This window comes from Pristiophorus japonicus, chromosome 12 (genome assembly GCF_044704955.1).
Source record: "Pristiophorus japonicus isolate sPriJap1 chromosome 12, sPriJap1.hap1, whole genome shotgun sequence".
Lineage (NCBI taxonomy): Eukaryota > Metazoa > Chordata > Chondrichthyes > Pristiophoridae > Pristiophorus > Pristiophorus japonicus.
Genome location: NC_091988.1, coordinates 82,516,157 through 82,538,045, shown reverse-complemented (window position 1 = coordinate 82,538,045; position 21,889 = coordinate 82,516,157). Strand labels below are relative to the sequence as shown.

Genomic DNA, 21,889 nt, shown 5'->3' with positions numbered 1-21,889 from the left:
AACAAGTGTTTGACAAACTTTTGAATAAAATATATTTTAAATTTTAACTGAATCATTTCCATTATTTGTTCCATTAACACAACACATTAGGGAACAGGTCCAAACAGTAAACATGGTCCATTTGGAATAGTTGCCGCTGAGCCTTCAGGCAGCAAAGTGTTCATGGATGAGCTGCTGGCGCAAGGCTCGAGCAATCGTTAAAGGGGTATGACTGCCCGCCCTCCTCCGCCGTCGTGTTCCGGGTTCAGTTAGTTGTATGGCTTCCTTGCCCTCCTCCTCCTCCTTGTCATCTATATCTTTCTCATCATCATCAGCCACTCACACCGCAGGTGGATCTTCTACTACCAGCTGTTGCTGCCTCATGATGGCCAAGTTGTGCAGCATGCAACAAACAACAGTGAACTGACCGACAATCTCAGGGGAGTATTGCAAGTAGCCTCTGGAATAGTCCAGATACTGGAAATGCTGCTTCAAGATGCCAATGGTCCTCTATATTATGCTACGCGTCGCAATGTGCGGCATGTTGTATTCCCGGTCAACTTCTGTTCGTGTTACGCGTAGGAGAGTCATGAACCAGATGGCGAGGCCGTACCCTTTGTCTCCCAGTAGTCAGCTCTGCCCTTCTGGCTGCTGCTGAAACATGGCAGATATAGCACTCTCACGTAGGATGAACGCATCTTGGGTGCTCCCAGGGTATCTCGCATCAACTGACATGATGCGATGCATGTTGTCACACACAAGCTGCACATTAACGGAGTGGAAGCCTTTTCTGTTTCTGTACACCTCGGAGTCCTCCAAAGGTGCTCGCAAAGCAATGTGAGTACAATCAATGCAGCCCTTTCGGAAGCCAGCAATCCTGGAGAAGACCACAGCCCTTTCACACATTGCCTAGACGGTCACGGGGAACTTTATATAGTCATTCCTCCGGGCATATAGTGCAGCAGTCACCTGCCGAATGCCATATGTGTTGCATGTTGAGAAATGGCATACACATCCCTAGTTGTGACCTGGAATGATCCAGATGCATAGAATGAAAGTGCAGCTGTAACCTTCACTTCAACTGACAAAGCAATCCTCCTGATGTTTCTAGGTTGCAGGTCTGCTTTTACTAACTCACAGATCGCGGTTACAACTTCTTTGCAGAAACGCAGCCTTCTCATACAGTCTGCATCACTCAGGTGCAGGTACGAACACCTGTCTCAATATACCCGACATGAGTAAGGCCTCCTGCCCATCATCTACATGCTCGAAGGTTCATGCGATGATGTCAAATCAATTATCTCTTCCGCAGCACCATAATGCAGAAGGCTTGCAGGAGGTATGGCATTGTCAATATTGGCCCCATAATTAAATTGTGCAAGAACCTCACAACAGCAGGACAAGCTTCTTTGTTGTCTTTCTCTCCAAGGTCGACGCCTTAGTATGGACCACACCCAGGTCTGGGCATGCGCAATAGGCTTGCTTAGATTGGGAACCTACTACCCGGGCTTCTTTTGAAGCCCAGCCCCGAGCTCCTATGTCCGGTTGAAGGAGCGATTCTGCCGACCGACGCTCCGATCACGAGCCCGGTGAAGAGAAGTTCGGTGGTGGCGTGGCACTTTGAAAGAAATCTAAAATTAAAGAATTGCATTAGACTTCCATTTTCTGCATTTTAAGTTTGAAAAACTTAAGCTTCATGATGCATATTTAATGTGTTCTTGACTCCCTCCAAATATTTGCATAAAAACAATCTTTTTTGATGTGCGCTGGTTTTTCTTAAGTGCCCAGAAGGTTTTTTGGAAGTGGTCACATCGGCCGTTCTAGGAGAAATGTAAGTTGGCCCATCTTGCATTAATGTGAAAAACTGATGCAGACATCAGGTTACGCCCCCATGACGCAAAAAAAAAAAATAACCTAAAAAAATTGTAATTAACTGAGTTACACTGGTGCACAATCTTTGGGGAAACTTGGATTTTTTAATTTAGGCCAAAAAAATGGCGCACATCTCTGGGGAAAATTGAACCAATATAATTTCTGGCTCCTTCCAGGTTGCCATAAGGAATATCAAGCAACATCAGTCAGTTTGCAGTCTGTGCTCGCATTAAGCAGGTGACTGATGCTTTGTTTACTGGAACAAGCACATTTATCATTTTTACCGTGGATACCCGGAAGCAGCAGGATAGGGATCGGGCTCTGGGATTTGCATGGGATGCAGGATTCTCCTCAGACCAGGGCCTCACTGGCTGCACCTACGTCACCTTGCGGGCTCCTGCAGACGAGATTTCTGTCTTCATGAATCACAACGGCCTCCACTCCATTCACTTATAACTGCTGTGCAATCACCAGCAGCACATCAGGCAGGTATGTGCCCAAATTCCTGGCAACTGCCATGACACTTTTATCTTGCAGCAATTCTCCATTTTCCCCACTCTTTGCCTCTGCACAGCAAGTGAGAGACAGGTTGCTTGGGGATAAGGGCTATCCCCATATGAGCCACATTTGGCTCATGGTTCTTCTCAGAAATCTATTCTCAGCAGCCAAACTGCACCACAGTCAGATCTATGGCTCAACTGGAGCCCTCATTGAGCAGACCATTGGAATCCTCAAGTAATGATTCCAATGTCTGGAAAGGTCTGGTGGTTGCCTGTAAAAAAGCCCAGAAAGAGAGTCCAGTATGATTGTGGCGTACTGCGTGCTGCATTATGAAGACAACACATGGAGCCACCATTAGAAGAGTGCCTTTAGCACGATGAAGGAGATGACACTGATGACATAGAGGATAACAAGGGAGCACTTCAGCTGGACATTCCCTGCTCCTCTCCATTAACAGCCAACATCTGTCCCAGTCCTTCCAACCTCAAATAAATTACATCTATCCAAAGATCAACATTGATATTCACGTCATCTAACATTGCAAAGTCACGAACTACTACAGGAACACACCACGCACGCAAAGATTTCGAAAAGGATGATAATTTTCATGTCTTATACAAAGACCTAACACTAATTATCACCCTGGTATGAACCCTGGTACCTGTCTTGAGAGCTCTTACCTAGCCTAGTGTTGCTACGAGGTGATTCCCACTGCCTCCAGCGTGGGAGATGGAAGGCTGCTGTGGTCTGTCAGAGGCTCTTGAGATGCACATGGCCAGTGACCTCTAAGCTCAGGCCTATGGGAGCCTGACCGCAGACTGCAGCATCTCAGTAGCTACCGTAGACACATAGAAAATAGGAGCAGCAGTAGACCATTCGGCCCCCTCGAGCTTGCACCACCATTCAATATGAGCATGGCTGATCCTCTATCTCAACATAATATTCCCGTCTTCTCCCCATATCCCTTGATGCCATTTGTGTCTAGAAATCTATCTATCTCAGAGCAAGTCTGGCCCAGCTGGCTTTCTGACACAAGAGCAGGCATTGTTGAAGGGGCTGCGAGGGTCCAGACCTGCTGTCATCCCGAGATGGCCACGTGTTCTCTTCCCATTGCGCGACTGCTCCTGCTATCGAGCTGCAATTGGCCTCTGAGCCACTACCAGCGTGGAAAGTTAGGGAGGGAGAAAATCTGTCAGAGTTCACACCTCAATCACTGTAACAACAACCCCTGCAGGAAAGTGCTTGCATACGAATGTGAGATGAGGTAAGGATCTGCCATGTGCTCGATGGTCAAAAATACTGGGAGCACTCACTTTTCACACACACACACACACACACACACACACACACACGAGTGAGGTGCCTGAGAGCTGCTGGGACCCGTGAGATCACACCAAAACACGAGTGAATGTCTTCAAGAGGGAGAAAAGCTGGGGGGGGGGGGGGGGGGGAAATTGTAATAAGAAACGCACAAGCACTCGCTTGTAGTGTTGATTTTTTAAATGACTTGTTTAGGTGAAGATTTGACATATACGAAGGTTGAACATGAGGTTGAATGATAAAGTCCGTGGGTATATTGTGGGAAACGGATCAATTCCGGGGATTAGTTTTCACTCCAGAGGGTGATATTTCTGGCAGCTAATGATTGTTGCGGGGAGGCTGCCACTTTCTCGCTCACCAAAGGTACGATCCCCGAGTCTCGTTTGTGTTATTTTACAGAATCACTGCAAAATATAACCTGGAACAATTCATTCCTGTTGCAGCAAGGGAACACAAAGAAAAGGTAGGTGTACAGTGACCGAGATGGGTCTTTATTTATCGTTCTGTTGTAAATAAGACGACTGCAAGTCGAGGCCCAACTGAACAACCTAAAGATCTGGGCAGTATTTGTTTCGTTGCCTCTCACTTTTTATCTTGCGGCTGTTCCCGGTCATGTATTGAGTCCCATAAACTGACCCCCTTCTTTATCAAATACCTATCATAGAATCATAGAAATTTACAGCACGGCAGGAGACCATTTCGGCTCATCGTGTCTGTGCCGGCCGACAAAGAGCTATCCAGCCTAATCCCACTTTCTAGCTCCTGGTCCGTAGCCCTGTAGATTACGGCACTTCAAGTACTTTTTAAAATGTGGTGAGGGTTTCTGCCTCTACCACCCTTTCAGGCAGAGAGTTCCAGAGCCCCACCACCCTCTGTGAAGAAAGTTCACCTCAAATCCCCTCTAAACATCCTACCAATTACTTTAAATCTATGCCCCCAAAACCAGCCTCCTTGTCCCACCCTGCCCCTTGCCTGATGTCCATCCATCATTTGGCAGCAAGATCCAGTAAGGGGGAGGGAAGAGAAAAACAGTGAAAAAGAAAATTAAATCTCATACCCAAAAAGGCTTCAACAACAACAACACCAACCTTTAACATACTAAAATGTCCCAAGGCACTTCACAGGAGCGTCACCAAACAAAATTTGACACCGAACCACATAAGGAGGTATTACGGCAGGCTTGGTCAAAGAGATAGGTTTTAAGGAGCGTCTCAAAGAAGGGGAAGCAGGGAGAGAGGCGAAGGGGTTTAGGGAGGGAATTCAATCCAATATATTTTTCTCTCCAATTATTGCCTTGACTTTCTCACTAAGGCAGAAATTGATGCTTTATTCTGTTTGTGATTGGATTTAAATAGATCCCTTTCGTCCTCAGTACTTGATTGCCTATCTAGTAGGGTTGCCCAGCCAACTTTTACCAGATTGTCAGCCATTTTTGTAAAATTAGCCCTCTTAAAATCTGGAGCCAGTCTTTGACTGGCCAATAAGATTAAACCTAATAACATTACGTTCAGAGCTGGCCAGGAATTCCCCCACATGGAGGTTTGACATAACAAGAACAAGAAACATCTTTCGTGTATGCGCAAGAGGCCAGAAAGGGTTTCTGCTAATAACCATATCTAGAATCTGGCCAACCCGAGTCGCCTCGCCTCGCCAACATTGTTGTGTAAGGAAAAAAAATCATTGATTGTGACCACAAAAGTCTCAGCTACACTTGATGGTTCACCATCGGATCATTTCAGCAGCGATTGAGGATCGAACCTGTGACCCACACTGGACAAGTTTATTCCATGGTCAGCTGAGCTGTTATGGGGGTGAATTGCCCCACCATTAATTTAAACCATTTCTTCAAGTTCTCAATAGGCTAAACAGCACTAAAGCACGAGTGCTGCTAAAGAGTGCATCTGGGACAGATTTTTAACCAGCTGCTGTAGTTCTGATGTCCTGCCACAAGATGGCGAAAATAACATTTTGTGAATGATGAATCAGTAAGTTTCAAATTTTTATGTGCAGGGACTCCCTGCAAATATTAACAAATATTAACACATTCTCAGGGAACCAATACAAATATTCATTAACTCCCAGGGAAGCCCCTACAAATATTAATTAAATCACAGAGAGCCCTTTGCAAATATTAACACATTCTCAAGGATGCCTGCAACTATTAACACACCCTCAGAGATTCAATTTAAATATTAGCACACCCCAAAGACCGCCTGCAAAAACTAACACATTCTCTGAGCCCCCTGCACATTCTTCGAGCCCCCTGCACATATTAACACATTCTCAGAGACCCCTGCAAGTATTAATATATTCTCGGAGACTCCCTGGAGATATTGGCCCTGAAATTTGGGTCGGAGGCTTCCTTTGGACGAATGTACCTGGTGGTCCTGGAGGTGTATTCCATTCCAGTTGGAGACTTTCTTTTCCCGCGCATCCACGTCTTCCAGATACGGACGGAGAAGCTGGAGTCACGTGGGCCGACACAACCAATCACAGTATTCTCATTGATAATAATGGGAACTACGTATCTCCGAGTTCCCATTACTATCAATGAGAATAACCCCCTAAAACACCCAAACTCAACATAATAAAAAAACGCCTAACATATTTAAAATTAATTGAAATTAAAGTTAATTAAATGTTTTAGAAACTTTTTTTTGTTGATTTTTTTTTAAATGTATTTTATTTAAATAAACTTACCTTAATGGACAGGGTTTTTAAACTCTAAAAATGTGTGTTTAACTTTCATTTTTGTGTGTTTTAAAATTCTTACACTGGTAAAAGTAAGCTATGCGCTTGCTTTTACCAGGCATAAAAGTTTCAAGGACATTCGCTGGGCAAACAGCCCAATCAAGAGATATCTTGGCAGAGCGGAAAAGCCAATTTTCGGCGCATGTGCACTGCGTGCCGAAAACCGGCTTTTGCGGGACCTCGCCGGGTCTGTACGGTGAGGCCGGGATTACACGCCCATTAACACCCCACAGGGCCCCATTTAAATATCAGCATACCTGGCACCTAAGACACCCCCTGAAAATATCAACGTACTCCCAAGGCCCCCTTGAAAATATAAAGAAATTCCGAGGCATCACTTGCAAATATTAATGTGAGCTGCAAGACGCACTGCAGCAACCTGCCAAGGCTTCTTCAGCAGCACCTCCCAAATCCACGACCTCTACCACCTAGAAGGACAAGGGCAGCAAGTGAATGGGAACACCACCACATCCAAGTTCCCCTCCAAGTTACACACCATCCTGACTTGGAAATATATCGCTATTCTTTCATCGGCACTGGGTCAAAATCCTGGAATTCACTCCCTAACAGCACTGTGCGAGTACCTTCACCACACGGATTGCAGTGGTTCAAGAAGGCGGCTCACCACCACCTTCTCAAGGGCAATTAGGGATGGACAATAAATGCCGGCCTTGCCAGTGGCACCCACATCCCAGGAACGAATAAAAAAAAGTTATCAATGCAGAAAATGTATATTTTTATCAGTATACAGCAACAGAAATTAGATTCTGACAGGTCAAAGATACAGAAAGAGAACGACTTCTCAAAACAATGAGCTGGATTTTCGGGTTTGGGGATTTTTGGGCGAAAATGGTAGCAATGTGAAAATGACCGTTTTCGCTGCGCTAACGATTTTAGGCTGAACTTAGGCCGAAGGGAGGCATTGCACAAGCATTCGTGGCTCAAACGCGATCCTTGCCAACTTTAGTGCGGGGTTGTTTGCACTGCGAGAGTGGCCTTGGGGGGGTGGGGGGAGGGAGAAAAAAAATCAAAAAAAATTCCAAAAACATTTACAAGACCCTTATAACAAAGTAATTGCTGCAAAAAATTAAAAAATAAAAACTTTAATTTACCTTTTATGCAGGTTTTCTCACTTACTTTCTCACTGCATGAAACACAAAAAGTTAGTATGCAGGTACAGCAAGTAATCAGGAAGGCAAATGGAATGTTGGCCTTTATTGCAAGGGGGATAGAGTATAAAAGCAGAGAAGTCCTGCTACAACTGTACAGGGTATTGGTGAAGCCACACCTGGATTACTGTGTACAGTTTTGGTCTCCGTATTTAAGGAAGGATATACTTGCAGTGGAGGCTGTTCAGAGAAGGCTCACTAGGTTGATTTCAGAGATGAGGGGTTTGACTTATGAAGATAGGTTGAGTAGGTTGGGCCTATGCACATTGGAGTTCAGAAGAATGAGAGGTGATCTTAGCGAAATATATAACATAATGAGGGAGCTTGACAAGGTGGCTGCAGAGGAAATTTCCACTCATAGGGGAAACTAAAAGTAGGGGACTTAGTTTCAGAATAAGTACCGCCCATTTAAAACAGATGAGGAGGAATTTCTTCTCTCAGAGGGTCGTAAATCTATGGAATTCTCTACCCCAGAGAGCTGTGGAGGCTGGGTCATTGAATATATTTAAGGCGGAGATAGACAGATTTTTGAGCAATAAGGGAATAAAGGGTTATGGGGAGCGGGCAGGGAAGTGGAGCTGAGCCCATGATCAGATCAGCCATGGTTGTATTAAATGGCGGAGCAGGCTAGAGGAGCCAGGTGGCCTACTCCTGCTCCTATTTCTTATGTTCTTATGTTCTTACTGCTGCTGGCAGGGCTGCACTGACAGGTTTGACCTGTTGCTATTCTGAGCGCAGCGTACGGGTCGGGAGAGTGCTGAAACTCGATCGCAAATGCAATCAAAGTCACTGCACGTCGGCACACCTCTTCCCGGCGGTATTTGGAAGCACCACCGCAAAGAGTTACCCGATGATCCCGCCCGGGCTTTGTCGAGGGGTTTATGACTGGGTTTTCGCCGCAGAGGGTCAAATCGCGGCAAAAACCCAGTCATAAACCCCTCGAAAATTCGGCCCAATATGTTTACAGAATCTCACCAAAAGTCTAGAAAATAAATCTCGCACCATCAGTACTTGTATCGCCCTTCAAAATGCCTACATTGGCCACTGCTATAAAACGCCCATTTGTCCTTCAGTTTTTTTATGGGACTAACTATTTGTACTGCACTCTTTTTGACTGACAGGTGACAAGCCCCGCCTGTGAAGCTCTGCTCCCCTCCCAGCTGAATCATTCCATGCACGTGGTGCCAAGCAGCATGACCGGCGGCTTCCGACTCTCTCCCACCTCCCCCCCCCCCGGCCGGAGTGAGGCTCCGAGTGCAGCCCGTGTGAGGGCCCGATAGCGAGAGATGCTGGGGAGTGGGGGGAGCGAGAGAAAGAGAGAGAGAGAGACTGGAGGGGGGAAAAGAAAGGCTGGGGGCAGGGGTCAGAGAGACTGGGGGGAGAAAGAGAGGCTGGGGTGGGAAAGAGAGACTGGAGGTGGGGAGAGAGAAGTTGGAGGGGAGGTGGGGAGAGAGAAGTTGGAGGCGGGTGGGGAGAGAGAGGTTGGAGGGGGGGAGAGAGAGGTTGGGGGGGGAAAGAGAGAGAGGTTGGGGGGGGAAGAGAGAGAGAGGCTGGGGTGGGGGGGAGAGAGAGAGAGGCTGGGGTGGGGGGGAGAGAGAGAGAGGCTGGGGTGGGAAAGAGAGGCTGAGGGGGAAAGAGAGGCTGAAGGGGAGAGAGAGAGAGACTGGAGGTGGGGAGAGAGAGGTTGGAGGGGGGAGAGAGAGGGGCTGGGGGAGAGAGTGAGAGGCTGGGGGGAGAGTGAAAGGCTGGGGGGAGAGTGAAAGGCTGGGGGGAGAGTGAGAGGCTGGGGGGAGAGTGAGAGGCTGGGGGGAGAGTGAGAGGCTGGGGGGAGAGTGAGAGGCTGGGGGGAGAGTGAGAGGCTGGGGGGAGAGTGAGAGGCTGGGGGGAGAGTGAGAGGCTGGGGGGAGAGTGAGAGGCTGAGGGGAGAGTGAGAGGCTGGGGGGAGAGTGAGGGGCTGGGGAGAGAGAGAGAGTCTGGGGGGAGAGAGAGAGGCTTGGAGGAGAGAGAGAGGCTGGGGGGAGAGAGAGAGGCTGGGGGGAGAGAGAGGCTGGGGGGAGAGAGAGGCTGGGGGGAGAGAGAGAGAGGCTGGAGGGAGAGAGAGACTGGGGGGGGGAGAGAGAGAGAGAGAGAGACTGAGGGGAGAGAGAGAGGCTGGGGGGAGAGAAAGAGGCTGGGGGGAGAGAAAGAGGCTGGGGGGAGAGAAAGAGGCTGGGGGGAGAGAAAGAGGCTGGGGCGGGGAAAAGAGGGGCTGGGGGGAGAGAGAGGCTGAGGGGGAAAGAGAGGCTGGAGGGGAGAGAGAGAGAGACTGGAGGTGGGGAGAGAGAGAGGTTGGAGGGGGGAGAGAGAGGCTGGGGGAGAGAGAGGGGCTGGGGGAGAGAGTGAGAGGCTGGGGGTAGAGAGAGAGGTTGGGGGGAGAGAGAGAGGCTGGGGGAGAGAGTGAGAGGCTGGGGGGAGAGTGAGAGGCTGGGGGGAGAGTGAGAGGCTGGGGGGAGAGTGAAAGGCTGGGGGGAGAGTGAGAGGCTGGGGGGAGAGTGAGAGGCTGGGGGGAGAGTGAGAGGCTGGGGGGAGAGTGAGAGGCTGGGGGGAGAGTGAGAGGCTGGGGGGAGAGTGAGAGGCTGGGGGGAGAGTGAGAGGCTGGGGGGAGAGTGAGAGGCTGGGGGGGAGAGAGAGGCGCTGGGGGGGAGAGAGAGAGGCTGGGGGGGGAGAGAGAGAGGCGGGGGGGGAGAGAGAGAGGCGGGGGGGAGAGAGAGAGGCGGGGGGGAGAGAGAGAGGCGGGGGGGAGAGAGAGAGGCTGGGGGGGAGAGAGAGAGAGGCTGGGGGAGAGAGAGCCTGGAGGGAGAGAGAGAGAGAGAGAGAGAGAGAGTCTGGGGGGAGAGAGAGAGTCTGGGGGGAGAGAGAGAGGCTGGGGGGGAGAGAGAGAGTCTGGGGGGAGAGAGAGAGGCTGGGGGGAGAGAGAGAGGCTGGGGTGAGAGAGAGAGGCTGGGGGGGAGAGAGAGAGGCTTGGGGGAGAGAAAGAGGCTTGGGGTAGAGAAAGAGGCTGGGGGAGAGAAAGAGAGGCTGGGGCGGGGGAAAGAGAGGCTGGGGCGGGGGAAAGAGAGGCTGGGTGGGGGAAGGAGAGGCTGGGGCGGTGGAAAGAGAGGCTGGGTGGGGGAAAGAGAGGCTGGGGGGAGAGAGAGGCTGGGGAGAGAGAGAGAGGCTGGCGGGTGGCTGGAGGGGTGGGGGGGGAGAGAGTGAGAGACTGGGTGGAGAGTGAGAGACTGGGGGAGGGGAGAGAGAGGGGGAGAGACACGGGTGGTGGGGGGGAAATCGGAGGGGAGAGGGGAGATGGATCACGTTCTTACAAACCCCTACTAGGGACATCGTTGGAGTGGATGATATCCAGAAGTCATGACACTGTCACTATTCACTTCATACCCAATAAACCTGTTAATGCAAGGAGTATCCGTAATAAGGTGGATGAATTAACTGTGCAAATAGATGTTAACAAATATGATGTGATTGGGATTACGGAGGCGTGGCTCCAGGATGATCAGGGCTGGGAACTCAACATTCAGGGGTATTCAACATTCAGGAAGGATAGAATAAAAGGAAAAGGAGGTGGGGTAGCATTGCTGGATAAAGAAGAGATTAATGCAATAGTTAGAATGGACATTAGCTTGGATGATGTGGAATCTATATGGGTAGAACTGCAGAACACCAAAGGGCAAAAAACGTTCGTGGGAGTTGTGTACAGACCTCCAAACAGTAGTAGTGATGTTGGGGAGGGCATCAAACAGGAAATTAGGGGCGCATGCAATAAAGGTGCAGCAGTTATCATGGGTGACTTTAATATGCACATAGATTGGGCTAACCAAACTGGAAGCAATACGGTGGAGGAGGATTTCCTGGAGTGCATAAGGGATGGTTTTCTAGACCAATATGTCGAGGAACCAACTAGAGGGGAGGCAATCTTAGACTGGGTGTTGTGTAATGAGAGAGGATTAATTAGCAATACCGTTGTGCGAGGCCCCTTGGGGAAGAGTGACCATAATATGGTGGAATTCTGCATTAGGATGGAGAATGAAACAGTTAATTCAGAGACCATGGTCCAGAACTTAAAGAAGGGTAACTTTGAAGGTATGACGCGTGAATTACCGAGGATTGATTGGCGAATGATACTTAAGGGGTTGACTGTGGATGGGCAATGGTAGACATTTAGAGACCGCATGGATGAACTACAACAATTGTACATTCCTGTCTGTCGTAAAAATAAAAAAGGGAAGGTGGATCAACCGTGGCTATCAAGGGAAATCAGGGATAGTATTAAAGCCAAGGAAGTGGCATACAAATTGGCCAGAAATAGCAGTGAACCCGGAGACTGGGAGAAATTTAGAACTCAGCAGAGGAGGACAAAGGGTTTGATTAGGGCAGGGAAAATGGAGTACGAGAAGAAGCTTGCAGGGAACATTAAGACGGATTGCAAAAGTTTCCATAGATATGTAAAGAGAAAAAGGTTGGTAAAGACAAACGTAGGTTACCTGCAGTCAGAATCAGGGGAAGTCATAACGGGGAACAAAGAAATGGCGGACCAATTGAACAAGTACTTTGGTTCGGTATTCACTAAGGAGGACACTAACAACCTTCCGGATATAAGAAGGGTCAGAGGGTCTAGTAAGAAGGAGGAATTGAGGGAAATCCTTATTAGTCGGGAAATTGTGTTGGGGAAATTAATGGGATTGAAGGCCGATAAATCCGCAGGGCCTGATGGACTGCATCCCAGAGTACTTAAGGAGGTGGCCTTGGAAATAGCGGATGCATTGACAGTCATTTTCCAACATTCCATTGACTCTGGATCAGTTCCTATGGAATGGAGGGTAGCCAATGTAACCCCACTTTTTAAAAAAGGAGGGAGAGAGAAAACAGGGAATTATAGACCGGTAAGCCTGACATCGGTAGTGGGTAAGATGATGGAATCAATTATTAAGGATGTCATAGCAGCGCATTTGGAAAGAGGTGACATGATAGGTCCAAGTCAACATGGATTTGTGAAAGGGAAATCATGCTTGACAAATCTTCTAGAATTTTTTGAGGATGTTTCCAGTAGAGTGGACAAGGGAGAACCAGTTGATGTGGTATATTTGGACTTTCAGAAGGCTTTCAACAAGGTCCCACACAAAAGATTAATGTGCAAAGTTAAAGCACATGGGATTGGGGGTAATGTGCTTACATGGATTGAGAACTGGTTGGCAGACAGGAAACAAAGAGTAGGAGTAAATGGGTACTTTTCAGAATGGCAGGCGGTGACTAGTGGGGTACCGCAAGGTTCTGTGCTGGGGCCCCAGCTGTTTATACTGTACATTAATGATTTAGACGAGGGGATTAAATGTAGTATCTCCAAATTTGCGGATGACACTAAGTTAGGTGGCAGTGTGAGCTGCGAGGAAGATGCTATGAGGATGCTATGCAGAGCGACTTGGATAGGTTAGGTGAGTGGGCAAATGCATGGCAGATGAAGTATAATGTGAGGTTATCCACTTTGGTGGTAAAAACAGAGAGACAGACTATTATCTGAATGGTGACAGATTAAGAAAAGGGGAGGTGCAATGAGACCTGGGTGTCATGGTACATCAGTCATTGAAGGTTGGCATGCAGGTACAGCAGGCGGTTAAGAAAGCAAATGGCATGTTGGCCTTCATAGCGAGGGGATTTGAGTACAGGGGCAGGGAGGTGTTGCTACAGTTGTACAGGGCATTGGTGAGGCCACACCTGGAGTATTGTGTACAGTTTTGGTCTCCTAACCTGAGGAAGGACATTCTTGCTATTGAGGGAGTGCAGCAAAGGTTCACCAGACTGATTCCCGGGATGGCGGGACTGACCTATCAAGAAAGACTGGATCAACTGGGCTTGTATTCACTGGAGTTCAGAAGAATGAGAGGGGACCTCATAGAAACGTTTAAAATTCTGATGGGTTTAGACAGGTTAGATGCAGGAAGAATGTTCCCAATGTTGGGGAAGTCCAGAACCAGGGGTCACAGTCTAAGGATAAGGGGTAAGCCATTTCGAACCGAGATGAGGAGAAACTTCTTCACCCAGAGAGTGGTGAACCTGTGGAATTCTCTACCACAGAAAGTTGTTGAGGCCAATTCACTAAATATATTCAAAAAAGAGTTAGATGTAGTCCTTACTACTAAGGGGATCAAGGGGTATGGTGAGAAAGCAGGAATGGGGTACTGAAGTTGCATGTTCAGCCATGAACTCATTGAATGGCGGTGCAGGCTAGAAGGGCCGAATGGCCTACTCCTACACCTATTTTCTATGTTTCTATGTTTCTATTTTAACAATCCGTACACAATGCCTGCCCCATCTATGGTGGGGCGGGGGGAAAGATGCACTTGCTCTGGGGTAAGGCACTTTGGCTGGGAGAGGCATACACTTGCTTTGGGGTAAGGCACTTTGGCTGGGAGAGGCATACACTTGCTCTGGGGTAAGGCACTTTGGCTGGCCCTTGCTGTCTTCCAGGGAGCTCTGTCCTGTGTCAGAAGTCAAAGTGGATCGAGTTACAATTTGCAAAGTCAGTGAGACCTTGGGATGGGCGGATCCAGTAACACATTCCTGTGCAACATCAGGGTGTGGCTTATCCTCCAAGGGAACCAATCAGAAATAAGGGGTGGAGCCAGTTGGCCATTTTTGCAGTACAAATAAGTGTGTCCTTTTTTTATATGCAGAACACACCTGATTGAATGTTGTGTATTCGAGTGGCTTCAGTCATGAAAAAAAACATGTCCCACTGCACTTTAAGTGTAACTGCCTGTTTTCACAAGTTATGTTCAGGGCTGTTTTTGAGTTATCAGCTTTTTTGAAACTGTTGGTCAGTTTTTATTCATGTTCTAGATTGACATATATGCATTATTTTAAAATGATCCATGTGAAAGGGATACAAGTTACTAACATTCAAAAATAAATGCCTTACGAGTTTCTCCTGATTTTGTCCCAATTACTGGAAAACTGATTGTTCTGTAAACTCACTTATCTGTTCATTCTTTAGGTGCTCATCACCGAATACGGTGACCTTGGGAATGGATACTTTCTGGATCCAATGCAGAAGATTTCATTTAAATTTGATCACTTGAGCAAAAATGTTTCTGACATCCAGCCGTGTGCATTAGATACTCCTATAGAGAGCTGGAGGAGTGCTATAGAAAGTGCACTCACTAGCTACGTGAAGACGTACTACCCGGACGGAAATTGCTCAGTAAGTGGCCTCTCATTGTCATGTGTTGCACATGTGGAAGGCAATATGATTAGTGTACAGCCTGGAAACCAAGCGATGTGACCGCAGGAAAACACACTAACCAAGAAGGAAGGCAGCAATACCCAGTCCATATAGCGTGTCTTCCTGGGTCAGACTGCTGTTCTGTAGTTGAAACCTTTATTAAAATGAGTCGAGCTGTTCCAGCCATGGCTGCCCTCCCTGTCAGTGACATTACAGAGGGACCTTGGAGGGGAATTCCACTGGGTAGCAAACTTTCTTCTAAAATGCAACAAATATCGTTCTGATTATATTTTATCTCACCAAAAAAGTAATCTCCTCAGACTCCCGCTGTTTAAAGTACCAGAGAGAGGATGGATGCAAACAGGCCCAGCATCGTTCATCCTCAACACACACACACCGCCCCGCACATCATTTTATTACTAAACAAAACTTTATTGTGGCGGGCGATTCCTCGGAGCTGCTCCCACTCTGCCGGCGTTACTTCGGCAGAGGTGCGGCACAAACCCTGTTTACACGCACGATGCTGACCCCCAATGTCTTTTTGCTGGGTGTTGTTTGCCCATCCATAACACAGGGCAAAGGTTATGAAGGTTATGAGGCATATGAAAGCACGGGCCTTATGCTTAACATCCGTAAGACAAAAGTGCTCCACCAGCTTGTCCCCGCCGCACAGCACTGCCCTCCAACCATCAAGATTCACGGCGCGGCCCTCGACAACGTGGACCATTTCCCATATCTCGGGAGCCTCTTATCAGCAAAAGCAGACATTGATGAGGAGATTCAACATCGCCTCCAGTGCACCAGTGCAGCCTTCGGCCAGGTGAGGAAAAGAGTGTTTGAAGACCTGGCCCTCAAATCTACCACCAAGCTCATGGTCTACAGGGCTGTAGTAATACCCGCCCTCCTGTATGGATCTGTGGCATGGCCGATGTATAGAAGGCACCTCGAGTCGCTGGAGATATATCACCAACGGTGTTTCTGCAAGATCCTGCGGATCCCCTGGGAGGACAGGCGCACCGTCTGTCCTCGTCCAGACTAACATCCCCAGTATTGGAGCACTGACCACACTCGATCAGCTTCGCTGGGCAGGCCACATAGTTCGCATGCCAGATATGAGACTCCCTAAGCAAATGCTTTATGCGGAGCTCCTTCATGGTAAACGAGCCAAATGTGGGCAGCGGAAGCGTTACAAGGACACCCTCAAAGCCTCCCTGGTAAAGTGCGACATCACCACCAACACCTTGGAGACCCTGGCCGAAGACCGCCCGAGGCGGAGAAAGTGCATCCGGGAGGGCGTTGAGTTCTTCGAGTCTCAATGCAAAGAGCGTGAAGAGGTGAAGCGCAGACAGCGGAAGGAGCACGCGACAAACCAGCCCCTTCCCTCGACAGATGCCTGTCCCACCAGTGACAGGGTCTGTGGCTCTCGTATTGGACTGTTCAGCCATCAAAGAACTCACTTTGGGAGTGGAAGCAAGTCTTCCTCGATTCCGAGGGACTGCCTATGATGATGATAACACAGGGAGAACTGCATCAGAAGCCAACTTTTATATACTACAGGCATGTCCAACATTTTTAGCGTGTACTTACTTTATGCAGGAACGTTCCTGTTGCGTCCTCTGTTCCTCTAGGGTAACCTTCTACAGAACTGACTCAGACAATTTCCTGGCCCAGCAACTGCTTCTGAAGGAAATGGCGTCAAAAGCTCATGGCTGGGGCCATCCTATTATAAAACTAATGGACCATATAGGAATGAGAAAGGTATTCATTTACGAATGCAACCAGCTTCCAATTCACAACGAAAGTATTTGTTTCTGTTAAAACATATTTGTCCAGTTCTTTCTAAAGGAGATCAGAAGAGCAGTATCAATTGCTTTTGCTGAGAATCTATTTCAATGTATACTCCCCAATGAGGGAAAACAGAACCCGCCAAATCCTGAATTAATCTGAACCTGCCTGGTTAAAATATCAGATTACTGAATCTACCACACAGCACTGACAAGGCTTCAATCGCCTATCATATTGTAGACAATTTAGCCTCAAAAAGATGGTACTTACTTCCCCAGCCCTTGGAGACTAATCACTAGATGTTCATTAGATACTGCGCTCTGTGTAATGGTCCGATATGATATCCATACTGAAAGATTAATAATTATATCAGAATCACTGGAAATTTATTAAGCGATAATCCACAATCTGTTATTAGGAAACAACAGAACCATATAGAATTTACAACACAGAAACAGGCCATTCAGCCCAACTATTCAGCCCGTCAAGCCTGTCTCAGCTCTCTGCAAGAGGACTTCAGCTAGTCCCACTCCCTCACTAGCCAGTGTTTATGTTCCACAAGACTATCCTCCCACCCTAATTCATCTTAACCTATCATCATATCCTTCTATTCTTTTCTCCCTCATGTGCTTATCCAGCTGTCCCTTAAATGCATCTATGCTGTTCACCTCAACCACTTCATGTGGTAGCAAGTTCGACATTCATAGAATCATTGAATCATAGAACAGAAGGCCATTCAGCCCATCGAGCCCATGCCAGCTCTCTGCAAGAGCACTTCAGCTAGTCCCACTCCCCCGCCCTTTATCTGTAGCCCTGCAATTTGTTTTCCTTCAGGTTCTTATCCAACTCTCTTTTGAAAGCCATGATTGAGTCTGCCTCCACCACCCTTTCAGGCCGTGCATTCGAGATCCTAACCACTCGCTGCGTAAAAATGGTTTCCCTCATGTCACCTTTGGCTCTTTTGCCAATCATCTTAAATCTGTGTCCTCTGGTTCTCGACCCTTCCGCCAATAGGAACAGTTTCTCTCTATCTACTCTGTCTAGACCCTTCATGATTTTGAACATCTCTATCAAATCTCTTCTTAATTTTCTCTGCTCTAAGGAGAACAACCTTCGCTTTCTCAACCTGCCCTGCCACCTTCAACGATTTGCGCACATATACCCCCAGGTCTCACTGTTCATGCACCCCTTTATATTGCCTCTCCTCATCCTTCCTACCAAAATGTATCACTTCGTACTTTTCTGCATTAAATTTCATCTGCCACATGTCCACCAGCCTGTCTATGTCTCCAAGTCTATTTCTATCCTCCTCACTGTACTTCCAAGTTTTATGTCATCTGCAAATTTTGAAATTGTGTCCTGTACTCCCAAGCCATTAATATATATCAAGAAAATAAGTGGTCCTAGTACCGACCCCTGGGGAGCACCACTGTGTACCTTCCTCCAGTCCGAAAAACCATTTACCACTATTCTCTGTTTCCAGTCACTTTGCCAATTTTGTATCTATGCTACCAATGTCCTTTTTATTCCATGGACTTCAACTTTGCTGGCAAGCCTAATATGTGGCACTTTTTCAAACACCTATTGGAAGTCCATATACATGACGGCAACCACATTGCCCTCATGATCTCTCTCCGTTACCTTATCAAAAAACTCGATCAAGTTCGTTAAACACAATTTGCCTTTAACAAATCCATGCTGGCTTTCCTTAATTAATCCACACTTGTCCAAGTGACTGTTAATTTTGGCCCTGACCACTCTCTGGGTAAAGAAGTTTCTCCTGAATTCTTTATCTGATTTATTCATGACTAACTTATATTTGTGTCCTCTAGCTTTGCCCTCGAGTACAGTTGAGTCACTTCCTGTTTTTTTTTCCCCTTCAACCTTTTCTTCCAATTTTCATCGCTTGAAGATGTTGTCTCCTTGTTGAGCTATAGTTCCACCGTACCGCGCTGAAGTACACCATTATCATGTGTTAGTCTGGACAGTGAGCGTGTGAGGGTAAGGGAGGTGTGGGGTAAGTGGGAAGGCACCATTGTCGAGCCCAATAATATCCACACCAATATTGGCACACAAGCACTTCCAAGAGAAATTACTGATTGGTAATCAAGAGCGAGAACATTGGCTTATTTTCTCCTCTCTGGCCCAGGAATGCTCAGAGCAGTTATACTATCACCCGGCTAAGATCATTTAACTCAGCACCAACTGAATCAGGGACCTTCCTGGTTTATGTGGTTCATTGAGAAACTCCCCTAGGCGGCTGAGACTTCAAGACAGCCTTTCTATTCCATCTTAACATGCACTGTTATTATTTCATGTTGCTCTTAAGGAAAGGTAACTTCAATGGTATGAGATGTGAATTGGCTAGGATAGACTGGCGAATGATACTTAAAGGGTTGACAGTAGATATGCAATGGCAGACATTTAAAGAACACATGGATGAACTATGACAATTGTACATCCCTGTCTGGTGTAAAAATAAAACGGGGAAGGTGGCTCAACCGTGGCTAACAAGGGAAATTAGAGATAGAGAGATAATGAGCATGGTGGATAGAGGTGTACCGATGGATGTGGTGTATTTAGATTTCCAAAAGGCCTTCGATAAAGTGCCACATAAAAGGTTACTGCAGAAGATAAAGATACGTGGAGTCAGAGGCAATGTATTAGCATGGATCGAGAATTGGCTGGCAAACAGAAAGTAGTGAGTCAGGATAAATGGGTCCTTTTCGGGTTGGAAATCGGTGGTTAGTGGTGTGCCACAGGGATCGGTGCTGGGACCACAACTGTTTACAATATACATAGATGACCTGGAAGAGGGGATAGAGTGTAATGTAACAAAATTTGCAGATGACACAAAGATTAGTGGGAAAGCGGGTTGTGTAGAGGACACAGAGAGGTTGCAAAGAGATTTAGATAGGTTAAGCGAATGGGCTAAGGTTTGGCAGATGGAATACAATGTTGGAAAATGTGAGGTCATCCACCTTGGAAAAAAAAACAGTAAAAGGGAATATTATTTGAATGGGGAGAAATTACAACATGCTGCGGTGCAGAGGGACCTGGGGGTCCTTGTGCATGAATCCCAAAAAGTTAGTTTGCAGGTGCAGCAGGTAATCAAGAAGGCGAATGGAATGTTGGCCTTCATTGCGAGAGGGATGAAATACAAAAGCAGGGAGGTCCTGCTGCAACTGTACAGGGTATTGGTGAGGCCGCACCTGGAGCACTGCATGCAGTTTTGGTCACCTTACTTAAGGAAGGATATACTTGCTTTGGAGGGGGTACAGAGACGATTCACTAGACTGATACCGGAGATGAGGGGGTTACCTTATGATGATAGATTGAGTAGACTGAATCTTTACTCGTTGGAGTTCAGAAGGATGAGGGGTGATCTTATAGAAACATTTAAAATAATGAAAGGGATCGACAAGATAGAGGCAGAGAGGTTGTTTCCACTGGTCGGGGAGACTAGAACTAGAGGGCACAGCCTCAAAATACGGGGGAGCCAATTTAAAACCGAGTTGAGAAGGAATTTATTTTCCCAGAGGGTTGTGAATCTGTGGAATTCTCTGCCCAGGGAAGCAGCTGAGGCTAGCTCATTGAATGTATTCAAATCACAGATAGATAGATTTTTAACCAATAAGGTAATTAAGGTGCAGCAGGTAATCAAGAAGGCGAATGGAACGGGCGGGTAAGTGGAGCTGAGTCCACGGCCAGATCAGCCATGATCTTGTTGAATGGCGGAGCAGGCTCGAGTGACTAGATGGCCTACTCCTGTTCCTAATTCTTATGTTCTTATGTTCTTATCGTGTTAAATCCAAGGACGAGGCATATAAAAAGCAGCAAACCTGAGGACTAGGATAAATTTAGAATTCAGCAGAGGAGGACTAAGAGTTTAATTAGGAGGGGGGAAAATAGAGTATGAGAGTAAGCTTGCAGGGAACATAAAAACTGACTGCAAAAGCTTCTATAGATACGTGAAGAGAAAAAGATTAGTGAAGACTAATGTAGGTTCCTTGCAGTCAGAATCAGGTGAATTCATAATGGGGAACAAGGAAATGGCAGACCAATTGAACAAATACTTTGGTCTGTCTTCACTAAGGAAGACACGAATAACCTCCCGAAAATACTAGGGGACCGAGGGTCTAGCGAGAAGGAGGAACTGATGGAAATTCTTATTCGTCAGGAAATGGTGTTAGGGAAATTGATGGGATTGAAGGCCGATAAATCCCCAGGGCCTGATAGTCTGCATCCCAGAGTACTTAAGGAAGTGGCCCTAGAAATAGTAGATGCATTGGTGGTCATTTTCCAAAATTCCATGGATTCTGGATCAGTTCCTATGGATTGGAGAATAGCTAATGTAACACCACTTTTTAAAAAAGGAGGGAGAGAGTAAACAGGGAATTATAGACCGGTTAGCCTGACATCGGTAGTGGGGAAAATGCTGGAATCAATTATTAAAGATGTAATAGCAGCACATTTGGAAAGCGGTGACAGGATCGGTCCAAGTCAGCATGGATTTATGAAAGGGAAATCATGCTTGACAAATCTTCTAGAATTTTTTGAGGATGTAACTAGTAGAGTGGATAAGGGAGAAATAGTGGATGAGGTGTATTTGGACTTTCAAAAGGCTTTTGACAAGGTCCCACACAAGAGATTAGTGTGCAAAATTAAGGCACATGGTATTGGGGGTAATGTATTGACGTGGATAGAAAACTGGTTGGCAGACAGGAAGCAGAGAGTGGGAATAAACGGGTCCTTTTCAGAATGGCAGGCAGTGACTAGTGGGGTACAGCAAGGTTCAGTGCTAGGACCCCAGCTAATATATATTAATGATTTAGACGAAGGAATTGAATGGAATATCTCCAAGTTTGCAGATGACACTAAGCTGGGTGGCAGTGTGAGCTGTGAGGAGGATGCTAAGAGACTGCAGGGTGTCTTGGACAGGTTAGGTGAGTGGGCAAATACATGGCAGATGCAGTATAAATGTGAGGTTATCCACTTTGGTGGCAAAAACAGAAAGGCAATTATCTGAATGGTGACAGATTAGGAAAAGGGGAGGTGCAACGAGACCTGGGTGTCAAGGTACATCAGTCATTGAAAGTTGGCATGCAGGTACAGCAGGTGGTGAAGGCGGCAAATGGCATGTTGGCCTTCATAGCGAGATGATTTGAGTATAGGTGCAGGGAGGTCTTACTGCAGTTGTACAGGGCCTTGGTGAGACCATACCTTGAGTATTGTGTGCAGTTTTGGTCTCCTAATCTGA

At 47.1% G+C, this 21,889-nt stretch overlaps 1 pseudogene; it reads left to right on the top strand.

The window, feature by feature from the left end:
• Window positions 1-10,963: 10,963 nt before the first annotated feature.
• LOC139276791 (F-actin-capping protein subunit alpha-2-like) overlaps window positions 10,964-21,889 on the top strand; it is a 30,831-nt pseudogene continuing 19,905 nt past the window's right edge.